General features: G+C 38.1%; 1 protein-coding gene across 2 annotated transcripts in view; it reads left to right on the top strand.

Moving 5' to 3' along the window:
- The window catches only part of GRID2 (glutamate ionotropic receptor delta type subunit 2), a 743870-nt gene that overhangs the window by 82008 nt on the left and 647179 nt on the right, over positions 1-14683 (top strand). The gene's annotated exons all lie outside the window — the stretch shown is intronic.

Consider the following 14683-nt stretch of genomic DNA (forward strand, 5'->3'; position numbering starts at 1 on the left):
TTATGTGGCACTGGCTCCTCGTGCAATTCCCAGAGCAGCCATGGAGTCTAAATTTAAAATCTGACAACCTTGTCCACCTGAATTCTGTGAGGCATTTTCCATGGGTGAAACTAGGTTTAAGATTTCAGTTTAGTTCACTATTACTAGTTAATGTTTGCACATTTGGCATTGTAGTATAAACTTACAAAAGAGCAAGTCTCTAGTCTGAATGAGACTGAAATTTGAGTTGAAGCAACGCTTCCCTGACTAAGAGTTGCTTTACATTGACATGTCTGGTACACTTCAGTATTTCAGAGATAAGCACTACAAACATTGCCAATAGTGAAAATTACTTTTATTTGTATGTACCAGGTACATTTATACCTGATTTTCGTATTGTCTAACCTCTCTTCAAAGCAAGCATGTTAACATTGCTTATTCATATAGAAAGCTTTCCATGTTTTGTTTATGTATAAATACAAAGTTCATCTTTTAAAAAAGTGACTATGTAGATATGCATGCAATATGTGCAAGTGCATGTCGTACATGCATGTATGTTAAAAGAAAATACCATAGAAGGGAGTGGTGCATGGTACAAAGGGAATGCTTAATGGTGGTGCATGGTACAAAGTTGCATTAACAGAACTCATATTTGTTCATTCTTATTGTCACTTTGCAGATTTCTGTTTAACAGCAAGTAAGTAATCATAGTAGTTCAGTCATGAAAATTATATAGGGGTCATTTGGGAGTTTAGTGATTCAGAGGAGTGACCTTGCTTCTTTCCATTGTTGTGTTTTTAATATAAATGTTATTGGCACAATAACAGCAGTAATGGATATTCTTTCCTAAAAGAGAGAATCTCTTAGCAGTGAGTATCCCTGAAGTCATTCTTACAACCTCTTCAACCATCTGTCTCTGAAGCTTAGCAAACAGCTTGAGATGGTGGTGTTGACCCCGTGGTGGGAATTTGTCAGTGTTTGCAGTTAGTTTTGGGATTTTTTTGTGTGTGGGTTTTTTTTTCAATAATAATAAAAAATTTTTTTAAAAAAGTGCTCCGATTAGGAACGAACAATATTTTGTGACTTAGTTATTGTTGGGTGACTGCTTTTCCCATTCTGGCAGTAGAAAATCAAAGAAGGCTAATGGATTCATTGCTTAGCCTAGGTTAGCTCAACATAGTTACTTCATAGAGCAGACCACAGTATTACTGATGTTTCTATAAAACTAGCATCTTACTGATATGTTAAATGTGTCTAGAAACAGTAGCTTGTAATAGCTTTCAGCTTATTCTTCAAGAAGTAGGGTGGAATAGAGCAAATAAAATTGTTCGAAATTTTTCACGGGCAATTTCATAAAGGTGGGCTGATTTCCAAATTGCAACTGAATGAGAATGTCAGTATTTCCTCTTTTCACACTATGAATATTTTTTAATAAATAATTAAAAACATTATTTTTTCAGTTATACCTAGCTATCTTAGTCAAAATCTTTTTTTCTTCCCTTCTAGCTAAACGGCACTGAATAGAAACCTGACCACTTGTGAATGTTTTGAGTATATTAGAAAATTTTCTTCTCTTTTAGCCAACAGCTCTAATCCATCTTTTTGCTTTGGTGGATCACCTTTGGGGTGGAGCATTGGAATTTTTTCTGGGGATCGCTCATCTCAAAATTCCACTTAAAAACCTCCAAGGAATCTCACATTCTTTTGCTCTTAGGATATTTGAACTTTTGCAGCTGTGAAAAATAATAAAACTAACCTATAAAGGAAGCTGATTGAATGAACCAGAAGGGAACAATACAGGTCTCTTTCCACCTATTCTGTGTGTAGTCTGAGACTGGAGTTAAACATACAGTCCAATTTACCAGTCTTTTCTGCTGCTTCTGTTCTGCCACCTCATTATTTTATGGTTGGGAGTTACAAATTAGTACATACTGTATGGAGGCAAAGATGTTCTCTCCCAGTAACACAAAAAGATATTATATGTTTGAGACATAAATTTATGATCACCGCTTAAATACATGTCCTTCTTTCACTTTAAAAGTGCAGCTTGCAAGGCCATTAGAATGATATTTTCTTCCCTCTGTCAGAAAATAAAAAATAGTGTAGAGACATGTAGACTTTTTAATAAAATGCTTTAAATCCTTACTTTAAAAACTTAAATGCATCATACTTTAAATAGGAACAACAGAAGCTTAAGGTTTTTATCTGAAGAATCAGCATTCAATAAATTTTCTAAGTAATTTAAGGAAGTCTGAGATGCCTACAATGTAGGTTTTTCAGGCATGTGTTTATTGCCCTCTTTCTTTATATTCTTTTCCCCCTCTAGTTACTTTTGATCTGAACCTGTGCACTCTTCATCTGCTAGGTTGCTTTTTCTCTCCAGTGAAGGCCATTGTTATGCTTGGAAGTCTACAGGGTGATGCTGCTGTTCTAATCTTTGGCACTGGGTGGCTGTAGCAATGGCAGGGTAAAAGTTTCCATGTTGTTTTCATAGCAGGCGCCTCACACCTAGAACTTATTCAGACTTTCAAACAGAATAGTTTCTTTTCAGAGATACTTCATCTAAAAAATTACATGATTTGTGTGAATGTAACTTTGACAATTTTCAATAGCAAAAAAAAAAAATCCAAATGAGTTGAGAAGCTGTATTTAGAGAAAAAGGATAGTTTCCTTTGATAAAACATTTCATATTTTACTGCCAGTAACTGTACAATATCCAGACTAAAATAAAATAAAAATGTTCTAGTAAAAATGTTAGAATGAAATGAATTGTAAATATGCAGAAGGGACAGCAGTTTTACTTACTGAAATACAACATTTTAATCTGAATTGAATGATTCAACAATACTAAGTTTACATTCACATTTCAGTAGTCAAAAAATAAAAATATTTTCAAAATAGAATTTCATGGGAAATTTTTACTTTTGTTGGAGTCAAAACAAAGAAAAACTGAAATGTTGGGATATTCTATGAAAGCCAGCTTTCTAACAAATCTACTGTTGGATTCTTGCTTTAGTCTTTCCACTGATGGGTAGGAATAGGAGTTCACCCTAAAATAAATAAAGGGACCAGTCTGCCACTGTGATTATTGGCCTATCCCAATTTTAAAGGTTTTGCAAATGATTTTATGGTAACACCTATGATTTTCTGGATGCACATATGGCTGCAAAACTAACACACGCTACCTTTCCAAATGTGCAGTCTTGAATAATTGCTTTTTTAATTAGATTTTTTTTAACCCATCGGGATGATCTCTTGGTTCATGTTTCTCTCAAATGCAAATCGGTGTGTGAATGAGAAGCTTGGCTTCCGTTAACCTCCATCTTTTCCAAAAAAGAAATTGTATAGAAAGCCCCCAACTCTGGGGCTTAAAGAAATGAAACACCATCAACAAGAAATAGAATTATCTGCTGTTGGCAAACTGAAAATATGGCAGCAGCATCCAACTTCTAGTAGGCAGACATCTGCCTGCAAGAGGGAAGACCCATTCATTCACACACACACCATCACAACTCTTGAAGAATGCTGGTCCTCTTAGAAAATCTAGATATGCAGTCTGTTCCTTTTTTGAAAGAGCCTTAAATGAGTGATTATATACCATTCAAGATACCTTTTTGATGAGTTTTTAATGGCATGACCTGTTTACCCATTCCCCCTTTGCATCCAGTGAAAATGGGATGATTCATTCCTTTTAAAAAAGACAAAGAAAATGAAAAATACATTTACTTTCATTCTCTGCAGAGTGTCAACACTATAAATCTATGTCAAATTTATGTAAGGAAAATGTATCAAGGAAATTTCTACTACAGTATATGGAACTTCTTGTTCTTCTGCATTAGCAGAGTACTTTTTGGTCCAATGCCAAATCAGATTTTAAGTAACATCTCAAGGGTAAAGCTTCATTAAAATAGAAGGATTAAACCATCAAAAGTTCTTCCAAATTATGTAAGTGTCTATGACACTTTGGTTAACTGGAGCAAATTCATGTCAGAGGCTGGCTTTCTGTCCTTGATTCTTTGTATCTATTAATATCACAGAGTCATGTTATGGAAACAGTAGGACTGTGTCTCATTCCTAAATAGCAGAAAGGATGAACACAACATGGAAAATGATTCTTCTTGGCTACAGCCTTCATTTATTCAAGGCTTTGATGTAGTGTTTGGACTGCAGGTTGGAGCAGGGTAACGGAAGAGAGTCACAATTATTATGAATGTATTTTTTAAAAGAAAGAAAAATCCAGGCCTTCAAGTTTTGATGTTTTTGGTTTTGGGGTTTTTGGGCGTTTTTTTTTTTTTGTTTCTTAAATAAAAAAAATAGCTTTAGTAAGGTTTGATTGTTACTTACTTAGCTCAGTATTCTGTGGCTACATTGAGACATCCAGCATTCTGGTGTGATGAGTTTATTGTAAAATGTTGTTAAACTAAGTGGTGTATAAAGCTGGTATATTACTGCAGTGTTTATTTACAAAATCATGAGGGAGGATTTCTTCTTTTAATGATGGACTTCTCAGTCTCACTGCGGAAAGTATAGGCTCATATTTTGTTTCTTACGAAGATTATTTGAATACTATGTGTATGTGATAATGAATTACTGAGTTGTTTTTGAAATACAGGTCTGAATGTGAGAATACTAAGATGTAGAAGTCTCTGCTTCTTCCTTTTGGATAATAAAATCCTTGATTTAGTTTTTACAGAAGTGTTTGATTTGCACTTTTTCACATCAAAATTTTATAACTAGTTAAATGAAATAAAACACTTTATCACACAATATTTTTTTTGGTGAAAACTTGAGTTATCTAAAATTAATGTTATGTGAATGTGGAGAAAGCTGATGACCCCAAGCTGTGGTTTGTCTAACCACTTTTGAAGGTACTGCTAAAAAAAAAAGTCATTGAAAAAGCAGCTGGTGAAATACTGCATAAAAATTTAGAGTGCTAGAGTCTTGGCTTTGAACACTGATGTTTGCTTCTTCACGGAATAAGGTAACGTTAAGAGGGATGTTGTGAACCCGAGGGCAGCATAAAGTGCCATGCAGATCCTTGTGGTCTGCCAGCTGATTTCTGCATCATTTTTGCCAAGAGAAGTGCAATACCACATTCTCCTGCATTGAAATGGAGCTTCTTACTCTACTTGACTACTGATGTAGTCAGTGGAAGCTGCAGAACAGACTTTTCCAATCATAAGTTTCTGGTACCCAAGATTACTAGGAATGCATATGATAATATACGTATTATTAAAATATTTTAGCAAACGTATTTGTAAATGCATTTTTCCAGCTGTGATTCCAGGGATACTGGCTTGTGTGTGTGTGTGTACCGCCTTTCATCTGAGGATATCAGTGATGTTTATCATTATACTTGCAGCATCAGTAAGAGGCAGTTTAAGTGTTGCATATTATCTACATTTTAAAAATGGCTGACGTACCTAGAAGTGATATGATTCTCATTATCATTGCTGAAGACACATTCCAGGAATATATATATATATATGTGCGTATATAGTTAGGTTCGGTGACAGTCCTAGTCCTTTTTCTCAGTAGAAATAACAGTTTAGAAGACAACAGCAGCAGCGTGATGGAAATCTGGTGGTTTGTCAAAATGCCAGTCCAGGATGGAAAAAGTGGTTTGGAACTTGCATTCCATGGCAATATCTATGACATTTATATAGGGATGTAAATGGATTATAGATGACTAGGAATCAGAATTTGGCAATATTGAGAAAGAAAAAGGAAAATTGACTTGGTGTGGATTGTCTCTTATATTATCTAACACCTGTCTAGGTTTGCAGCCTTTTGGGGTTTGTAAGACCTCAACAGAATTGAAAGAAAGTGTGTGGGGGGGGAGAGGAGAGATAGCATGGTTTTTGTTGGATGAATTCTATATCTAAATGTATAAATGTCCTGGTTTCGGCTAGGACAGAGTTAATTTTCTTCCTAGTAGCTGGTATAGTGCTGTGTTTTGGATTTAGTAGGAAAAGAATGTTGATAACACACTGATGTTTTTAGTTGTTGCTAAGTAGTGTTTATACTAAGTCAAGGATTTTTCAGCTTCTTGTGCCCAGCCAGCAAGAAGGCTGGAGGGGCACAAGAAGCTGGGAGGGGACACCATCAGGACAGCTGACCCAAACTGGCCAAAGAGCTATTCCATACCATATGACATCATGCCCAGTATATAAACTGGGGGGAGTTAACTGGGAGGGGCGGATCGCGGCTTGGGAAGTAACTGGGCATCGGTCAATGAGTGGTGAGCAATTGCATTGTGCACCACTTGCTTTGTATAGTTTAATTCTTTTAGTATTACTATTGTCATATTATTATTATCATTATCATTGTTTTTCATTCCTTTCTGTCCTATTAAACTGTCTTTATCTCAACTCACGAGGTTTTTTTCCTGATTCTCTCCCCCATCCTAGGGGTGGGGGGGGGAGTGAGCGAGCGGCTGCGTGGTGCTTAGCTGCCGGCTGGGGTTAAACCACGACAATAAAAGAACTGGTATTTATGATCTGGTCTGTATTAATAAGTGGACCATAACAAAATGCTATTTTAAAAAGACTAATTTTATAAAAAGCTCTCATATTGCATGTTTAAGCTGTTGGCTCCTTCATTTATATGTGGATAGAGAGAATTCCTCTTTCTTTAGCTGAAAGTAACAATGCCCAAGACCTTCCCCCCGCCCCCCCCCCCCCCCGGTCTTTCAAAGATTGTAGCATTTTTTGGTTTAAAGTTTTCACTTAAGTCAGTAAAACCTGCATAAATACATTACTGGGAATGGTTTCTAAAATTATCTTTGTTTAACCTTGCAGGAAAGCAGTTTGCCTTTGCACGCAAACCATATTCCCCTTCTCCTGTCTGCAATCCTTGCCTTTCATGACCCAAAATGAATACCAATGAAACTGTGGTGACTGACAACAGTTCTTCAATGGAAGATGCCATAGTTTTTTGCTTTTAAATAGGAATTTAAATATAAACTTTTAAAGACTCCTGGGCTTCTTACTCTCTGTTACTCCGGTATATTCAGTTATTTCTGTTATTTTTAAAAAGTATCTCAAATTATAAATGTAACCAATGAAATAATGAATTGTAATCCAGGTGAAATTAAAATACATTGTTGCTGTTGAATTAACTCAGCTGCACAGCAAAAAATGTAGGGTTCTTTGAGAAAGTGTTGTGGGAAGGGATCTTTTCATGCTGAAAAGATGAACAATGATAATAAAGAGCCAGGTAGAGGTTAAAAAGATAAGATGCCAAGATCTGAAATAAAAAGGTGATAATTTTAATGGAGTTTGGGCAGAACTTGAAATTTGAAAAACATGCTAATAGTTTGCAGTTCTGAGGAGATTATGGGGACTTAAAAAGCAAGATGAGCTACAATAAAATCAAAAGAAAAATCCTTGCAGAATACAAAGTGAACTACTATGTTCTAAGGATTATGAAATTACCGTTGTTGTCTTTGTAAATGAAAAAATTCAGCCTGATATCAAGTGTCATTTCAGAAAGAAACGTCTATGTGTATTAGATTAAAGGTGTATCGTGGAAGTCATGGCTCTAGTATGTTAAGGGAAAAACAAGTGCATGGAGACATTTTTGCTTCCTAAAGTGACAAGGTCTTGGTCAATCACAATGTCTTTTTTTTTTTCCTTGAGAAAATAGTACTGGGGCTACTTATAGAAAAATAGGTAAGTTAAATATTGAAGAGAAAAACACAAGCTAGATGTGTGTAAAACATCAGGATTTTTATAATTATTTTTTAAGATCGATAATAAAAAAAGTTTGCTTTTGACTAGAGTTGAAACCAGGAGACAGAGGAACATTTTGAGGCAATACTAAGTGTGGTGGGTTGACCCTGGCTGGACGCCAGGTGCCCACCAAAGCCGCTCTGTCACTCCTCTCTTCAGCTAGACAGGCAGAGAGGAAATATAACAAAAGGCTCATGGGTTGAGATAAGGACAGGGAGATCACTCAGCAATTCCCATCATGGGCAAAACAGACTCGACTTGGGGAAATTAGCTTAATTTATTACCAATCAAATCAGAGCAGGATAATGAGAAATAAAATCAAATCTTAAAAACACCTTCCCCTCATCCCTCCCTTCTTCCCAGGCTTAACTTCACTCCCGATTTTCTCTACCTCCTCCCCACAAGCGGCGCAGGGGGACAGGGAATGGGGTTTGGGTCAGTTCATCACACGTTGTCTCTGCTGCTCCTTCCTCCTCAGGGGGAGGACTCCTTGCACTCTTCCCCTGCTCCACCGTGGGGTCACTCCCACAGGAGAGAGTCCTCCACAAACTTCTCCAACGTGAGTCCTTCCCACGGGCTGCAGTTCTTCACAAACTGCTCCAGCATGGGTCCCTTCCATGGGGTGCAGTCCTTCAGGAACAGACTGCTCCAGCGTGGGTCCCCCACAGGGTCACAAGTCCTGCCAGCAAACCTGCTCCAGCATGGGCTCCTCTCTCCACGGGTCCACAGGTCCTGCCAGGGGCCTGCTCCAGCGCGGGCTTCCCACGGGGTCACAGCATCCTTCAGGCATCCGCCTGCTCCGGCATGGGGTCCTCCACAGGCTGCAGGTGGATATCTGCTCCACCATTAACCTCCATGGGCTGCAGGGGGACAGCCTGCCTCACCATGGTCTTCACCACAGGCTGCAGGGGGATCTCTCTCTGCTCCAGCGCCTGGAGCACCTCCTCCCCCTCCTTCTTCACTGACCTTGGTGTCTGCAGAGTTGTTTCTCTCACATATTCTCACTCCTCTCTCTCTGGCTGCAATTGCTGCTGCGCAGTAACTTTTCTCCTTCTTAAATATGCTATCCCAGAGGCGCTACCACTGTCGCTGATGGGCCCGGCCTTGGCCAGCGGTGGGTCTGTCTTGGAGCTGGCTGGCATTGGCTCTATCAGACATAGGGGAAGCTTCTAGCAGCTTCTCACAGAAGCCACCCCTGTAGCCCCCCCTGCTACCAAAACCTTGCCACGCAAACCCAATACACTAAGTCTTATATTTTCTTCTGGAACTTTCCATTTTGGGTAAATCCCATAAACGAGAACCTGAAAGTAAGAGACCTATGAAAAGTTTGTATGCAAAGGTGAGCAAACATTTCCTCCCCACCCTCAAATGTGCATGTAGTTTCTTCTGTTCTTTTTTCTGAAAGATACTTAGAGCCTAAACTCACCTAGGTAGAATTCACACATGGATAATACAAGTGCACATTCACATGCACACCTGCATGTGCTCTGTGCCTGGTGAGACATTGATTGTAAATACATGGGCGTGTGTGTGGATTTTTTTCTTCTTTTTTTTTTTTAAGCTCAATCTATTTGAGGAAGATTTAACACCTTAATTTGAAATATAGAAACTTCAGCGGAAACTGCAGCCACTTCTAAAACCCCTCCTTATAGCTTTGTGGGACCAGAGGAAGTGATGGGCCTAATGGACTTGCAGGTTCACACACTGCTGCACGCTACACCACCCGAGTTGTATTTGGTCACCTCTGTCTAAATCTCCTCTTTCCATTTTAGGGCCAGTTTTTGTAGTCTTGCGTCTGACAACAATGCTTATGATGTCATTGACTTCTTCACTAAAGCTATATCCCACTGTAAGGGGGGGGAAAAAAGGGATGCTTGATCATGCACGACTACAGGGTCATTGTGTCTTAGGTTTGCATCAGTCTTGATAGCAATCCTCAGACTGCAATTATGAAAGTGGATTTAGCTGACAAGCTGATGGGGTAGTTCCTACCAGCTGAGTTTCCTGAGGTAACATTAAGCTGGTTTTGGATAAAAGCTGTCCAGCAACAATCATTTCATGTATCTGATATATTTTTTATATTACACAGTAAATCCTAAAACGCATTGTCATGCCTTCTGTCAGAAGCTCTTCACAATATTGGGCTGAAAGAATAAGCTTTTTCAGTAGATAACTGAAATTTAACTTTTCTAGAACTGGAAATATAACCGAACATAACTTGGAAAATAACTGGAAAATTCTACTTCCAGTACCAGACATAATGGCCATACAAATTGAAGCTTTCATTATTTCACCGTGTTACAATTCTGAGAGAAGGCAACTGAACTTCTGGGGTGTCTGAAACGGAGTATAAAGACGTCCTTTTAGTACAAAGGACACCTTTAAGATGCTGTTTTTTACATGGACAAAAATGCCCCATCCTAGCATATAAGACTTTTCCTGTCTCCTCTGATTATTTATTTCTAGTACCAAAGCAAGAATTAAGGGCCTCAGCATCAGTGCAGCCTAACAAAGGGAGACTGTATCCCCTCACATGATTGTTTTCAATGTACATTAAAAAAAAGAAGGCCTGGTCACAGTATCTGTGGATTGTTTCAGTGAGGAGAAATTGTTGATGAAAGCAGGTATATCTGATGCAATCCTAGTTACGTACAAAGGATGTATTAAGTCCAATTTCTCCATGCACTAGTGCAATCAAATAAGAGGGAACTTCTTTGCTGACATCACCCAGCATTTTTCAGGAAGCATTTGTCTTAAAATACACCAACAGTCTCTTCCTAGACTTTTTCCTATTTTTTTCTGTTGCTTCTTCATTTTGTTTTCCTTCTCTTCTGAGATTCCTTTCTCGCTCGCTCGCTTTTACATATACCTTATGCTTTAGGTCTCTGGGCAGTTTCACATTTGCCTTAGTTTGTGGTACCAATAGTTGTTGGAGCTCGACATAGTCTCAGGCATCTACTTCCATAATGAGTCTTACTGCTATTTTAAATTAGGTTGAAAATTATTCTTCTGTTATGGTACACAATATTAGGCTTTTGGTTCTTTGAGCTTTTTTCAGTCCTTTATTTGTGCTGGATATCCTTCCTGGTACGCCACTTGAGTTAAGCCACAGTGCAAGCACAGCTTTATAACTTCAAGTAGGAAATTAGAAATAGTTAAGATAATAAGGAACAGTATCTCCCCTGTATGTTCTTTTTTTCCTCTCTTTTTTCATTTCTTTTAGTCCTACAGGTTTTATCCTGTTTATCCTGTGGATTCAGGGTCATACAACTTGTTCTGTCTACAGTTCTGCTATGGGCTCTATGTTTAACCATAGAGAATATAAGTATAATCTGTCCGGGTCCCCTTGTATAAATAGGATCAGTCCTAATCATCTCATGCAAGATGGGTGTTTTGGACAGAAACAAACTTCAGAATAATAATATAGGGCTTGATTCTAGCTAGTGTCTGACACCTAGGCAATGATCTCGCAGAAATCTATTGAACTACTAGTATAGTAGCACTACTCAGAAGTAAAATGTGACAGATCTAGTGTTTTCTAGAAATACACTCTTTAAACAAAAGAGTATTTTGAGTTTTACAGAGATATCATCACTGGTTTCTAGTTTCTAATAGTGTATAGTAAAATATACTAGATTCAAATCTGCTCACACAAAAGATAACAGTCTATAGCAGGAAGAAGTCAGATCTTAAAGGAGGGGAACCAAAAAAAAAAAAAAGAGCAATTGTGATGTAAAGATAGATAGTATGCTGACAGTGAGGCCTGGTAAGAATATAAAGGTTTTACTCTCACATGCTCCACCATGCTAGCCCTTGTATTATTAGTTTACCTGGGGTTTGTGGTTGGGTTGGGGTTTTTTTTTTGGAGGTAGACTGGTTATTGTGATAAAGTTTACTGTTGTTGATGGGAACCCTTCCCGTGAAGGACAGGGAGTCGTTATAACTAGCCACATGAATAGTCTTCCTCCTTTACCAGTTACCTGTATTGCTTATGATTCACTGACTTAAATTCTAATCTAGTTGAAGAGGATGCATGATGTTAACACACAAAGCTTGAGTATCAATGGATTACTCCATCTATACAATGTGCACTTAAGTATGAATAGAAATGAGTCACTCATACAAATACGTAATTGTTCCAATTAGGTGGCTGTGTATGGTTATGCTTGCCTGCTTGCCTCCCCTTAAATGATGGATTTCCTAAACAAAAAGGCATTTTGTTAATTTGATGACTATACTTACAAGCCAACCGTTGTCAGTTTTTTATTGAGCTGTTTTCAGTGAAGGATAAGGTATTGTGCTTAGTGGTTTGTCAAGTACTTAAAAGAATGATGGCCGCATGCAGCGAGATATGTAAAGGATGCATGTTAGCAGCAAAACAGAGAGTGGAGAGTTTCATGTTTGTTCTTTCTATGTAAGATTAATTCTGGAAGTGAACATCTACTCAGGATTCCCTGCGGCTGCAGTGCTCTCTGAGGAATAAATAAAAGCAGCATGTGAGTAATTTTGTCTTCCTCCTCCCTACCTGGCTATTCCTATTCTGTGTGCTGGTTTTGCTGCAGAAGCAAGGATCGCCTATGACTTACATTTTTTGATTTCTCAGAAAAGCTTAGCAGAGACTGAAGTGGATTTGGGATTTTAAACTTCTCGGCTTTCTCTAAGTTTGATTATGCTTTGATTATCCTGGTTTTTGACCCTAGTCTGTGGCAGGAACTGTTACTGTTTATGTTAATACAGTTCACCCTTGATACTAACTTGGTCTAAATGACCCTAGAAAATAAATGTAAAGTCAGAATTCTGATTCCGCCCCCCCTCCCCCCCCCCACTAGCCATTTCTCTTGCAAAGGGTAACTTCAAATTCTGGCCTGTGTGTCCTTTTTTTTTTTTCCTTTTTTTTTTTTTTCTCCTTACATACCCACCTTCTAGAGCATCATCAGAATCTGTTGTTATCAATATTCTTGTATAACGATAGCCACAGAACAATCCTATGGGAGGGGATCCTGATTTACTGAAGTGTCCTTATAAAATACACAACAGGATATGTACAGGATAGAATCTGAGAACGTATGATGATACATGTTTTAAGATATAACTGTGAAAATAGAAGAGAAGTTATGATGTTGAAGCCTATTTTATTTATCTTCATTCATTTACAACTGGTCTGTGCCATGGAAATAAACAGAAAAAAGAATAGGGGTAAAGGTGAGCTGCAGCCAGTTGGGGGAGTACCTCAAAACAGATGTATCTGTTATTAGAGAGGCTGCATTCCTCGCATTCCTCTTCCATTTGTTTCTTGTTCACCTTTTCATGGTGTGGGCCCTGTGCAGTCAATTCTCTATTAGAGGACACCCCCCAAAATAAAGACTGGTTCTAAGAGCACTTCATGTGGTGCTGTTTTGTCAAGTACTACAAGTATGATAGTAAACTTTTTAAAAATGACCGATAATAATAATAAAAAATATTTTCCATTGGGGAAAAAAATAATCAAGGATAAGTGAGAGTATTTTTGTTCTCTGACAGGAAATCAGCTCTTTTTTCATCCCAGACTGGTTGGAATTATTTAATTGTGAGTTATAGACTATCATTTCTGAGGCCTGCCGAGATCCTGCTGCATGAAGTTTCTGCATTTTTTTTTTTTATATTACTTTGTATGTGCTATAGGCCACCTAAAATCACTTTGCTTCGATAAAGAAAATGAATTCTGATAGTGACTTCATCTGTCTTTCTGCTCCTGAATTTGGTCTCAGTGTGCTATTTTGTAGAACACTTTCAGAAGGAGTTAAATTATTCTGAAAGCTTTGTACCATTGTGGATTGATCCAAACACCTTTATTGCCAAGGTAAAAATACTAAACACAATTTTTTAATCTGTGCCTTATGTAACTACTGGCTCCTCTTGTATATCTTTCATCAAAGTATGAAGATCTCAAAGCAGTTTTAAAGTCAATGTAATTCCTCCAACACTCTCAACTTTATCACTGTTATCAACTGGCAGGGCTCATGGACAAACTGGAAAAGAACTTGCTAACATCCCATCCCCTGGCAATTATTATAAATAATACAAGCAGACAGGAAAGCAAGTTTACTAGACTTATTTTTATGCTGCTGGGCTCTTTAGCCATAGTAGCCCTGTAGCATAAATGACACATGGAAGTGCTGGTAAGAAGCTTAGTTTTTGTTCTTGGCTTCATACTTAAGGATAAGGAACTGAAAGGATTGATCCCTACCGTTTTACGTTCATGTTTTTTCTCTCCTTTGAAGGAAATGTTGCTGGCAGCATAATTCCTATATTATTCATTGATACTGCTATGCTTAGCTACTTACGGATGCTGGGCAGGGCTAATAGAGGTGCATTGCAGTGAAAGCTGAGATCTAGAGCAAGGAAGCACGAAAGCCCTTTGTAGGGAAAAACCTAGAAGCAGCTCAGTCTTGGAGACATGGCTAAGGAAGCAGTAGTGGTTCAGAAAGGACTTGGGCTGATTTTCTATTATGGTGTATGTGTGCAAAGGGACTGCAGATCATTCCACGTGAGGACAGAGGACTTCACAAGCAGTGGAAAGTGAGATTCTGTATATTCAGCTCTCCTTGGAGTTATTTGGAATCTCAGAAAGGTATTGGTATACCTTTTGGTGTAAAATTGACTGTATAACGATTATGTTTAGTAATGGTAATTCCAAGTAGGAAGCTCTGATTGGATTTCCTTTGCACATCACCCACCTGGGGGAGGAACATTTGTTATAAATGTGGTTGAGCAGGAGAGATCTGGCAGCCAGCTGAAAGAGCAACTTGTGTGTTTAAGCCTAAGGGAACTTAAATCTCAGTCTTTCTGTTGATGATCTAGAAGAGCAACAGCAGCAAAACAGCTTGCCATCTTGGCAATGAGAGAACTTGACACATGAGTTGAAAAGCTCCGACTGTAAGAAGAACAGTTTAAAGGTTCTTAAACATCAATATTGTACTTGAATCAATGCT

Source organism: Gymnogyps californianus, chromosome 4, assembly GCF_018139145.2.
Source record: "Gymnogyps californianus isolate 813 chromosome 4, ASM1813914v2, whole genome shotgun sequence".
In the NCBI taxonomy this organism is placed as follows: domain Eukaryota; kingdom Metazoa; phylum Chordata; class Aves; order Accipitriformes; family Cathartidae; genus Gymnogyps; species Gymnogyps californianus.